This window comes from Mirounga leonina, unplaced genomic scaffold (assembly GCF_011800145.1).
Source record: "Mirounga leonina isolate KUSES-001 unplaced genomic scaffold, KU_Mleo_1.0 Mir_82, whole genome shotgun sequence".
NCBI lineage: Eukaryota > Metazoa > Chordata > Mammalia > Carnivora > Phocidae > Mirounga > Mirounga leonina.
In genome coordinates this window covers 5,402,934-5,416,279 of record NW_023270825.1, presented here as the reverse complement: position 1 = coordinate 5,416,279, position 13,346 = coordinate 5,402,934, and the positions used below count along the sequence as shown (strand labels likewise).

Below are 13,346 nucleotides of genomic sequence, written 5' to 3'. Positions count from 1 at the left end.
CCAGGGGGAACCCCCCAGGAGGAAAGATGCCTGGCTCAAGAGGTGGAGAGGTGGCCAGGGAGCAGTGGGGGGCTGAGAGCCCGCCCCCTGCAGGAGGGCTACTAAGGCTGCCTGAGGAGCCTGGCCCGCGATCCTCCTCCAGAGAGAAGCACCTTAGGACGACAGCCCAGCAAGATGGACAATACCCAGCCAGGAAGCTACCGCAGCAACCCACACGCTGATTAATAACCAACACCACGATGCCTCTCCGTGGAGCCCTTACAAGTTACATGTCACCTCAAAGGGGAACCAGAAGGGATGGGATAAAAGCTTTGAAAGACATACTCTCCCATTATATAGATGATCCCTGACTGCATCGGAAGTGAGGGCATGGGCCCGTGTGCTAACATAATAGAAAACCGCCTACCTCAAAGGGCCAGGATAGGTTTCTTCTGTCTCTAAGGTGTAGAATGTAACATGTAACTTTATGTATCTAACAAACCTTCTAAAACAGTGTGCGATACTCAGTGCACATCATCCCGGAATCAAAGGGAACAGGTAAGAGAGTATCTACAACATCTGCAGCAAGGAATTAGTTGCTCTGAGATCAGAAGCAGAAAAAAAATAAATAAATGGGGGTGAGGGCAGAAGGAGGAAGAGCTTACGCAGCTTTTTCTGAAGTAAAGGACTAGCCTCTTAAAAGAGAAGATCGCTCCCCACGTGCACTTGCTCGTGGCCAAGAGTGAAGGCACAGCCTGATCGGAGCACCAGCTGCTCTTCTCGGCATCTCGGGCTCTCTGCGGAGAACCACTGAACCTGACCCCAAAATAACCAAAACTACCCATAAGTCTAGAAAGAAACACTTTTTTTAGGGTGATTTTTTTTTTTAATTCTTTTCTTTCTTTCTTTGGAAGGGTAGCTGACATACAATATTGTATTAGTTTCAGGTGTGCAACATAGTGATTCAACATTTGTATACACTGCAAAGTGATCACAAGTCTACCTGCCGTCTGTCACCACGCCAAGTTGTTACAGTATTATTAACTATATTCCCTCGGCTATACATTACATCTCTGTGACTTATTTTATAACTGGAAGTTTGTACCTTTTAATCCCCTTCCTCTATTTTACCCATCCCCAGATCCCCCTTTGAAAAGGACTTTAATTACACTTCCAAATACAGCTCTGCAGGAAGAACCACAGAAACCGGCCACTGTCGGTGATGGGCTTGCTTGGCCTCTCCCTTTGGCCCTGCCTGTAAGTCTTCTGCGTATCAGGCTCCAAACAACTTGAAAACATCACTTTGATGAGGCATTCCAGGACCCTCGCCTTCTCCTAGCAGGCCTAGGGAAAGTGAGCCCGAGACAGCCATGTTCTCCTACACCGGCCCCCACAGTGTGGAGACTCACTACCAAACAGGCTTCTTCACTCTGTCCGCAGTCCCCTACCTCCCCCCAGGTTTCCCTGCAGGGATTCCCGGATTGCCATCACTCCCAGCAGGTAGATACCTGTCTTGAGATAATGATCATCAATTAAAACAGCAACAGTGACCCTGTATGCATGCAGTGCTTATGCCCTGCCAGGTGCTGGGCTAAGATAACCTCCTCATTTGATCTTCCTAGACCCTCTATCAGTAGATCATAGCCTCATCTTTTTTTTTAAGATTTATGTATTTATTTGAGAGAGAGCACGCATGCACGCGTGAATGGGGGGGGGGGTGGGCAGAAGGAGAGAATCCCAAGCAGACTCTACCCTGAGTGCAGAGCCTGATGTGGGGTGTGGTCCCACGACCCTAAGATCATGACCTGAGTCAAATGCCAAAAGAGTCGGATGCTCAACCGACTGAGCCACCCAGGCGCCCCAGATCATATCCTCATCTTTTAGATGGCATTCTCAGAAAGGTGAAGTCCTTCAGCTTTGTCCAAGGTCACACATCAGGTAAGAAATGAAGCTAGAATTGGAACTCAGATCTCTGTGACTCTAAAGTTTGGCCACTGCCCTACTGCCTCTGTTTAAATGCAGAGCAAAAGCACAGGGCACTGCAGGGGGCAGGAGGTCTAGAAGGTCTTCCAGACATGACACCCAACAACACCTTGCCAAGGGCCCACACCCCTGGATGTGTCCAACTGCCCGCCATCTGCTCCTGCCCGCCTCCTGAATTCATCTCTCGCTTACACTGTAACACTAGCCTCTTACAGGTCTCTGCAGCCAAGCCCATCACTACCACTTACATCTGCCCCACGTTGCCATCCCTGCCCTAGCACTTCGGGCTCCACCACCACCAATGGCGCCCCAGTCCCTCATACAGGTGTTGTCTCGTGCCTCCGTGCCGTCCCTCCATCTGTCCCACCCCACCCCTTACCTGCAATACTTGAGTCACTTGTTCAGTAGCCTGCTTTCTCTAAAAGCCCTGCTGGGTATCACCTCTTCCTGATCCTCCTAGCTGTAATATGCCCTCCTCTATACCACTTCTTATACCACTGGATCTCACTGCACTGCGAGACTTGCCCACACACAGGCTTTCCTCCTGGATAACAGGCTCCTTGAGGCACCCTGTCCTGTTTCTATTTGTGTCCCCAACTTCCAGCCCAGAACCCAGCACACAGCAGGCTCTCTGCATAGGGTGCTCATGAGCTCCCAGGGAAAAGCAGTGCCTCCTTTGGGCAGTTCTTAGGTCAAAATCTGTATTGCTGAAGCTCCTACCCAAGTTTCAGTCTCCTTGGAACTTAAGAAAATGTGTAATTCCTGCCGCAGGTGAGAGGCCATTAAAGATCTGGTCACGGTGATTTGAAAACACAACAGATTCCCCTGGCAGTAATACTCTGCTGTTGAATACTTAAAACTCAATTGTTCTCAAGATTTCTTTTCCTTAAGCCAGAAAACTGCTGGCTTTTAAGAAATGACTACTAGGCATAGAAATACAATGCAGGCCAAATTTCCAAACACATCCGTCAATTAGCACTGGGTAGAGTAGGTACATGGAGCATAACCTTCAAAGGCCGGAGGAGTGTTTATAGAGACGGTGACTGAAGCCACACCCAGTTAGACCCTCACCTCCAGCTCCTTCTACCCTTCCGGCTTCTTTTTCCCCTGCCTCCAATCTCCTTCCCACCACACGTGGACAGTTAGCCTTCATAAATGGAGGTATAAAGTGCACTGCTTGCTAAGTGCTCAGGCAGCACTTCCAGTAAGGTAGTAGCACTCACGGAGCCTCCCGGGCCCCTTCCCAGTCACAGCCATCCCCAGCAAGGGACTGTCACGTTGATTCCAGTACCATCACTTAGTTTGTTCTGTTCCTGAACTTCATATCACAGACATGTAGGCTTCTTTTGCTCAGCACAAGGTCTTGGCACAGCTCACAGGGTGGTCCCACCTCCCCAGCACAGCCCTCGAGGTCCTTCACGCCCCACCCCACTTTACTCACCTGCCTTCACTCTACCCATCACCCCTTTACATGGCACACTCCAGGGATCTGCTCGCTCTCCCCACTTTCTGGAAAGAAGCTATCCTCCACTACCCCCTTTGTCTTCTCCTGACAAAATGTTTCACAAACGTAAAGACGCAGCCAAAACATCCCCAATGTCCTTGAGGAAATTCTAGGCTCCTCTATTCATTTCATAGACTGAACCCATGAAAGTCAGTAAGAACAAGCCAAGTTCAAGGTGATTAATAGATGCTAAAGTCTTGGCTTACCTTGAGATTCAGTCTTTTGCAACTCTCTTTGGACTGTTTCCCTCCCACAGGGATATAGACCCTACTGGAGAGAAAGCAGCTTGCTTGGGAAAGGCAGTAAGAATCTTACACAGAGACGTTAACTCACTTCATCTTAATTAAGGTGAGGGGGTTGTCTGTCCTTGTCCCCAATGAACATACCTCCCTAGGTACAGGATCACAGGTCCAGGCCAGGTCTTAATCTGTCCTCCCAGAAACCGGGTTTGCACTGACCCCCTCCTGGAAAGCTGCCCAGCTGCCCTGGACTTGTTCTGCCTGGGAGTCCCCACCAAGCTCGGGCCCCTGTGCACTGAATCGGAGGTAGTCATGGGCTTGTCTCCCAGCCTTCAGTTTGAATGAACTCAGGATTCCAAAGGGTAGTGCTCTCTGTACCCAGTTCTACAGCCCAGCAGCCAATCTTCTGAGCTTGCACAACCACTGATGTCTGTGACATGCATTTACCTCAAGATTAGATATGGTTTGGCACCAATTCTTCTGTAGGACACCCCTAGCTAAAGTATACCTGGAAGTATACACACTTACTTTTCACCCCACTGACCATTGGGCCCTGTCACAGTCCGCCAGCTCCCCACACACTGCCCTCCCTCAGCCCCTGGCCTGGCTGTCATTCGCTGACCCTCACTCTTTCCTCCATCACTGAGGCCTGTATGCCTTTACCCCAGGGTGAACACGTGTGTCTACGTCTTGGTTAAGACCCCACCTCGCTGATGGGTCACCCTCCCTGCACTGCTGGAGCCCAGCTCCAGAGCCTCCAGAGGCTCACACACCACAGTCTATGTTATTGATGTGCCTATTTTGCCCACTGTCTCACGGCAGAAAAAACCCAAAGTTTCCATCTCTAAATTACCTACAGGGTCCAGCACGGTGCCATGGACACAGGTGAGGGTCAAATACTTGTTGAAGGAATGAAAATCTCTAGATACCATATTTGGATACATCAGTGTTACTCGTGGGTAAGGTTTATCTCCCATCACAACAGTAAGATTTTGTGTCAGAGAACCACTTCCATATATGCTCCCACCGGTGAATAAAACAGTAGTCAAAATGCAACATTTACTAAATATTTATCTACTTCTGCTAAAGAACTAAGATGACTCGTAAAAGTAATGATGTAAATTTTATGTACACATGAAATACACAGAATTTACCCTTAAAATTAAAAGATAGTGTCTTTTGGGAGTCCATAGTTTATCATCAGAAAAGCTTTGCATATTTTCATAACAGAAAATCTCTGATAAACACAAATCCAAATTTTTTAAGTGTCTTTGGTCTCTTAGAAAGCAACAAAGCAGGAACCAGTCCACTTTCAATAGGAAAAAAAAGAGTTATGGCCGAAACACAGCTTGAAACTCTGTGGGCCAGGGTGCTCCGCACTGGCCTGATACACCCCCCCGCCCCAGCCGGCAGAGGCCAGCGCTGATGACAGCCATGGTGGGGGGCTTAAACATGGCTGTGACTTGGCCAAGAGCCCACAACCACCAAACCATGGACCCACAGCTTCAAACCTGAAATCCTGTATCATTCCCAGCACATAGGCAGGCTCTCAATATAGATGCATGCACTCCATTAAACAAGCTCTCCTGCATCTATGTGCCTAGGACTATGCCAGCCGCTGGAGAACACAAAATGAAGGCAGGCCAGGCCTGCAGGCGTCAAGGATGATGAGGGAACCAAGACTCACAGCATTGGTAATTCCTCAAAGACCTAAGAGAAGTAGCTGAACAGAGAGGGGCAAGGGAAAAAGTACAATTAAAGAAGGATGACTAAACTGTAAGATGCAGTTAGCGTTAAAGGTGTTAGAATCCAGTCTGAGTGGTTTCCTAAATTCAACCCCTTTCTGCCTTTTTTAGCTAATGAAGATTTCCTCCACATTATGGATTAGAAATAACTACCTACCCTTTTCATTTACGATTCAAGAATGTGTTTCACATAGGGACACCTGGGTGGCTCAGTCGGTTAAGCCTCTGCCTTCGGCTTAACCTAGGTCCTGGGATCAAGTCCCACATCAGGCTCCTTTCTCAGCAAGGAGCCTGCTTCTCCCTCTGCCTGCCTCTGTCTCTCTCTCTCTCTCTGATAAATAAATAAAATCTTTCATTTACGATTCAAGAATGTGTTTCACATAGGGACGCCTGGGTGGCTCAGTCGGTTAAGCCTCTGACTTCGGCTTAACCCAGGGTCCTGGGATCGAGTCCCACATCGGGCTCCTTTCTCAGCAAGGAGCCTGCTTCTCCCTCTGCCTGCCTCTGTCTCTCTCTCTCTCTGATAAATAAATAAAATCTTAAAAAAATATATATATAAAAAATGTGTTTCACATAATGAATAATTTTCATTGTGATTTCAGATGATCTGGGGCTAGATTCCAGGTTTCAACAAATGAACAAACAGGGAAGCTGAGCATCCTTTATGCCCCCACTGGAAAAAAACTACCTATTAGAAATTCATCAAGTTCCTACAGAGACCAAATATTTATTTTCAATATTTATTTCAAATACTTATATAAGTATAAAGATGTCTAAATTAAATATGTTACACACATGTACACACACACAGACATACACACACACATTCAAGTTAAATTCCAAATATTACCTAGAAGGTACAATGCTAATTCAAAGTTTTTTCCCCAAAGTTCAGACTGAAATCAGGTATCATTTACAAATTCTTATGGAATTACCTGGAGACAAACCAAAGTATAGAGTAAAAAAAGAAACAATACTTAAGACAAAAGAAACTAAGCAGAAAAGCAATACAGGACTGACAGACAAATGGACTCTACAAACAGTTATAGTTCAAAGGAAGGGCATCTATGAAAAGAAACAGGAAGCCTGGAGTTTCACACATGTCTACGTTTCTTCACCATCAAGATATTTTAAAAACCTAGAGAAAGAATCCTCAAAATGTGGCTCTTGAAGACACTATAAACTATTTAGGAAGCCCACCAACAATCTCTCCCCTTAGTAGATAAAATACTTTAGAAAACCATAAAATAAATAAAACTGTAAAATATTCAATTATTTAAATTGCTGACTAATAGGAACTGGCATCTGTAATCAGCAGCCACTTCTGACCAAGCAAGTGATTATTTTATATATAATCTGTATGGTTGAATAAAAAGTCAGGAGAAATAAGATAAAGCACATTTAGACAACTTGGCAAATGGGTGGGGGACAGTGAGGGAGGGAGCTACTTTACCCATTATTACCAAGTCTAGCTCACGTACACTGAACACAGAGATAGGTTTCAGCTGGGTGGGTTTTTTTTAATTCTAAATGAGAAGTATATAAATCTGTATTTTTCTTGAGTTGCTTTCAACTAAATACAAATAGAATAAACATTTTTTATTACACTTATTTGGCAATTTAACCAGAAAATTTTAGCTCTAACCCAGCATCTGCTTTTCAATGTATCCTGAATCTACCCTACTTTACAGCTGGACTGACTAAAGCAGAGAATTGTCCTATGACTTCCTCCTCCTACCTCAGGAAACCAGCTGTAAATGTACTTGACGGGAGTATGAGAGCCTGCCTTATCTTTGTGCAGGAAGAAAAGAATCTCACTACAATATCTGGCAGGCCATTAGGATCAGATCACTACACTCTGAATTAAATACACTGATTACAGGATGATAGCTTAGGAAAACAAAAGCACTCTCCAACTGAGAAGTATTTGTGCAGTGTTTTCTGTCCTACAGACACTGAGAAGGCACCCACAGACCTGTACTGCATGCGACCATGTTAACTGGAGCTAGCATGTGGGGGAAATACGCACCCTCCACACAGTAGCAGGGCCTAGCAGTGGGTTCAAGCCACACGAACTTTACCAGTTTAAATGGATAACAGCATCCATCATTCCAACCTCTATCAAAAGAGGTGCTGATGTGCCACAACTCAAAGGTATGAGGAAGTCAAGGCAAGCAGGCAGGCAAGAAGGTGGAATTAATTTCAAGTCAGTAGCTACTTAAGTAGGGGAATGAATAAAGGCCTGTAAGTTACAAGTAAGTAAAATTTCAATCTCTATACAGAACAATTTGGGCTGTCATATAAATAGATGGATAGACAGATAGGGATAGATAGATATATACAAATTTGAGATTTAAAAAAATACAGATGTTTCTTGCTTTCTACAGTGTTTTTTGCTAATTTTCCACTAATTCACATGGTAATTTTAGAAGCGCTTTAAGCCATTTCTGATTGACTTTTCAATACACAAGAGTTTCAGTTTTAAACTGTGTTCAATTAAATTGTAAATACACTTAAAATGAGGCTCCTATTTAAAGGAAGTTGGGGAAAAAAACCTCTCATAAAGCAAAGAATCATTTGGTATCATGAATAATCATTTCCTATTATCTCTTTCTAAAATAAAAAAGAAAAATGTTAAGAAACAGCTGTAATCTGTCAAGAAATTACCTTCAAACCACCCACATTCCTCCCATAAGGACTCAAGATTCTAGAACTGTGGAATACCAGGTTTGGAAGAGACTTTTGGGGTTATCTGTGTTAACCCTCCACCTCGCACATGTTTAAAATAACGACACCTAAGGTCATGAAGCAATGACAGGTGTCAGAGTGCCCTGCCGTCCACTGGCAAACTCAGGTCTGAAAACCCCTGGGAGAGGCAGGGTGGAGCATGTCATGGCCAAGAAGAAATGCGCCCCCTGTGGCCTGCTGCTGCTGAGTGCTTCTGGGGGTGCTCCTCTGCTTCCCCACACAGGGTGCTGCTGTCAGCTGCCACTTGTCCCCCTCCATGTCGTGAGCCGCTCCAGCACACGGTCTGAAAGTTCACCATCCTCTCTGAAACCTCCCAATCCCGCCTTTCAAAAGAAACAACTCCTTCAATTTCCGAAGACAGATTTCTGTCCCCGCAACAAAGTCTTCTCTTCTCCAGACTTAGCATATCCCTTCTCAAAAGTGGACAAAACCACTTTGGTGAACAGTTTTTTCCCAAGGCAACAAAACCCTTTGGATGAGCTCTGAGAGGGACACAGCTCTTGGGAATCGCCTCCCCTGGAGCTCAAATCAAGGGGATCTTACTAATATGCCGGAGACTGCCCTAGCTTTCCTACAAGTCAGGTAAACAAAGGAGCGCATTCATTCGTTCAGTGCACATTTCTTGAGTATCTGATCTGAAATGCACAGATGAGTGACACATGCGCACTCCCATAGCCTTTAGGGTAAGATGGTAAACAACTAAAACCTGTTACATAAACTGATCAGCAAGACAGATGTGCTATATCAAACAAGTGTCTGAATCTAAATGCAATTTTTCATGCTGTCACATTGTTGCCAGATTACTGAAACCATCATCCCTGCTACACAGTGTCCTATAGCAGGTCCCCAACTTGATCATCTTCATCATAACTGCATCAATCGGGCGCTTACTATATCAGGAAGTGAGGTAAGCATTTTACACAATAGATAGAGATAGGTATTATACCCACTTTGCAATGAGAAAGCTGAAATTCAGAGAGGTTAATAAATTCTATGCAAGATGAAGGGTCAATTGGTGGCAGAACCTCACCAACACACCTTGATAGCAAACTTTATTGATACTCAATAGTGTTTCATGGATTCACCTCAAAACCGACCCACTTGTGAAGGCCTGGAAGGTTGGCTATCACCTCTGAAGTTCAAAATAACAGTATCCCCTTATAGTAGGAAAACATGGTATGCAAAGGTTTTAGCTCTTCGGCCCTTTAAAGTATAGAGCCATCTTGCTGGCCTTGCCCAAATAAACAGGAGTGGCCTCAGCTTAAATGTGAAACATGAGCAAAACTTCCAAATAAACTTCTGCCCAATCCCACATAGCCCATATTGAGATTTGCAATGCTACACTCTTGTCGTGGGTCAAGAAACTGCAGTAACCACTCAGGTGACGATGACATGTAGCAATGCTAAGTCATTACAATCAACAAATGGAAAACTTTGTTAATCATTAGTAAATATGGCAGAAGCAACTTCAGTGGTTATTTTTCAACACTAATCCTTACTTTCTTTTAACTGTACTCACTGGAAAAGTACTGATATTGAAAAGTCATGCCTATTTCCTGAGACTGAAACCTTTAAACCACTTAGTCACATAATTTTTGAACATAGACCTTGCTATGTTCTAACGAAATATATCCTAAAAAAACTGAAAAGTGAAATTCAGGATTGTAGATAAGTAATAAGCCTAAAACACTGCACATTTATTAAGAGTTCCATGTAGACACCTGGTTATCTACATTCTCTGGACAATTCCTTAGTCCTTTCTGAAAAAGAGTGAAAACATTTCTTCTGCTCTGTCCCTTTTCCCTACCCACCCTCCACATCCCCATCACTGAAGCTAGAAAAGTAACAGGTTAGGATCTTACTTCGCTTGGTAATCAGTTATCACTCAGATCCCTTTCAAAATCTTAACTTCAGGGTTGGACCTGTCTTCCACTTGGGTTTATCCTGATTATTAATTAACTTCTACTTAGAAAGTACTAGAATAAGAAATAGTTTCAAAGTCTTAACTTTGGTATTTGAATTTTATAATCATTTGGAATCATTTTTCTCCCATTCAAATTTATTTCAGTTGCAAATTGTCAATACTTGTGTTTATATCTCTGGTTTCAGAGCTGTTTATTTCTAAAACCTAGAGGAACCCCCCAAATGGAAATAGAGTCGACACAGCTAATCTCTGGCTTGAGTTACTGGATAAATTTAACAACAAAAGTAGGACTTCTAATCTTGCCAATTCTGCTAACTAAGCTTTCTTTACATAACACTATTAAGTGACTTTAAAAAAAAAAAAAAAAGCTCCTTTGTAGAAAGATTATGTATCTTAATATTTTGTGAAAATTTCAATTTTACTTTAATAAACATTATGCAAATTAATTCTATTTCCAGATCAAAATATTTAACATCTCCAATTTTAGGAATAGGAAAATAAGATGATGTCAGGAAATCCAACGTAAAGAAGTCAATTTTGCCAAGTAAGGTACACCTGTGACTGCAAAAAAATGAAACCTAGAAAAATGTAAAAGCAAGGAACCCTTAGTTTATTACTCTTAACTGCTTAAGCAAAACTCGGAATGAACTGATGTCCAAAATAAACACGTCTATGACTGTAGCAAAAGAAAAAGGATGCAGAGCAAATCAAAATAGTCTTCAATGGTAAAATAATGGGCCCAAATATAATGTTAGCTAACTGAGAAAACAACTAGCCACAAGCAACTTCCAGAGTGACATAAGAATAAAGGTATGTTCACTGTCTTGTTAAAAATGTTTAATGCCATAGTAATAAATGACTTCCGCTCCTCTAATAGAACAAAATCATGGCTCCGTTAATCCCAGGACTTAGGTACAAGGAGAAGAGACACACTTGAAACTCTTCGTCCCCACCCCCAACAGAAGCACCTCACACAGCAGCCAAGGACAAGCAAACCAGTTTCTAAAGAAAAAAACCTCCCAGTGGAAAATAGTCATCAAACTACACACACACATAAAGATACACTATGATTAGTTACATTTCTAAAAGCTACTTCAGATTAAAGATAAGAAAAAAAGGAGACCGTGTAATTCAAACATTTTAAGAAACTGGAAAGCCTCAAAGTAAACGGACATCTAGTAAAAAAGAATCCAGGGTAACCCTCTGCTAGTAAAATTTTTACTCCTACTTCTGCTAAAATTCCACAAAGTACAAACTGTGTACCTGCTTTTACTGAATTCAGTAACTGTCTACTAAATATTTCTGGTACCAGCTAATGTTGACACTTTTCTCTGTCATCTGTCATGCTCTTCTAGGTATGAAAGCATCAAGCTCTAAGGAGGCTGTTGTGAGTGCTCGTAACAAAAACAGTTTCCAGTGGTTGAACTTTAGAATGGGAAGATGTTTGAGTACAACCTTTACATTTTCCTCATTTTCCAGGGGCTTCTAAAGCAAAGACTGAACTACTTAAAACATGGCCTAATGTTCACCACACGGAAAAGAAGTTCAGTGTGACTTTCTTATTGACAATCTTATTGCACTCATACTGACAGAACTGAACAGAAACTTTCATTTCCATAGCATAAATGTTTCAATCTTCCAGTCCAACATCATTCCCGTAACAGGAACAAAAGCACCAAGAGATGTCAGCAAACTGAAGAAATGAGAAGCAGCAACCACTTTACTCTCTCAGGCTAGAGTCGCATTTCAGACATTAACTTAAAATTTGGAATACACTGAGAGAAAGGAGGGCAGACGGGAAGGGGCAGCAGAAGGTTAAAAACTGAGGTTGTTTGGAATTCCAATAAAGAGGTTGTTCTGTAGCTGTCTGAGAACTTGGCTTTGCAAACTACTTTCTCGGGCCAGAGAAAAACTCCTCCTTAAATTGTTGGAACTTGACCAGAATATCAATCACAGCAGTCCCTGGGACTAATTTGGTAAGGCGGGACTGCATGCACAGTAGCCTGCATAGACATAATATATCATGGTTCAAGCAAATGTCTTGCCAAACTTTAACAGTGGAAAGCTGCTTTTTATTTTGCTATATTCTTTTTTTTTTTTTAAGATTTTATTTACTTATTTGAGAGAGAGAGAGCAAGCGAGAGAGAGCACGAGCGACAGGGAGGGGAAGAAGGAGAGGAAGAGGCAGACTCCTGGCTGAGTAGGGAGCCCGATGCGGGGACTCGATCCCAGGACCCCAGGATCATGACCTGAGCCGAAAGCAGCCGATTAACTGGCTGAGCCACCCAGGAGCCCTATTTTGCTATATTCGTGAGTTAAATGCATTCACCCAAAATCTAGTAAGAAAAACCTCTCCAAGATTATTACTGGTTATTTCAACTTTGAAAGACCAGTGGGGCCATCGAGAAGAAAAACAGGAGAGGGAGAGGTACCATTTATACACAGTAAAATTCACTTTTTGGTGTCCACTTGTACGAGTTGTGACAAACGCATACAGCTGCGTAATCAACCACCACAATCAAGCTGTGGGCAGGTTCATCGCTAAACGGTTAACTCTTCGGAGGGTTTGAAAAGCAAAAGTAACCTGTCAGCATACTTCAAAAGCAGGTCTGCTTCTGAAACAGCTCCTTCATTTGGAAAAGCAAAGCAATACCCTGCAAGTGATCCCACACGTGTCGACACGCGGCGGGGGCGAGGCCGCGCAGCGAGTGGCGCCCGCTACCCGGCGGCTACCGTCCCCCGAGGACAAGCGGGGCAAAGGCGGAGTTGCAGCGCCCGGCCGGAGCGGCGAGGAGGACGAGTTGAAGGCCAGAACGACAAACTCCAAAGCACCGAATTCTTCTCCCTAGTAGGGCGCCGAGCGTGTGGACCACGGCCAGGGCGCGTGGGAAGAAAGATGACCTATTTTCAACGCCTGCTTTTATAACTGGAAAGTGAGGGCGAGAAGCAGGGACCCGTCCCCGAGCGCCCCGGCGCGCACCTGAGGTTTGGGGAGCGGAACACAGAAGCCACACAGCCTTCGCCCGGGCGACGGCGGGCAAGCAAGGGAGGAAGGAAGGAAGGGAGCGCGAGCGCGAGCGCGGGCCGGCCGCACGCCCAGCCCAGCCGCCCGGCGCAAGCCAGAGCGGCCCGGGCCCCACCCGGCGGGCGCCCAGCGGCCGGCGCTCCCTGCACCTGCCGCCGCCTCCGGGCCGAGCGCCCCGAGGGGCCGCGGGGCCGGGGCC

The 13,346-nt window shown here is 44.4% G+C and overlaps 1 protein-coding gene across 1 annotated transcript in view; it reads right to left on the bottom strand.

Annotated features, from left to right (window-relative positions):
• SETD3 (SET domain containing 3, actin histidine methyltransferase) overlaps positions 1–13,346 on the bottom strand; it is a 78,717-nt gene that overhangs the window by 64,677 nt on the left and 694 nt on the right. The window lies entirely within an intron of this gene.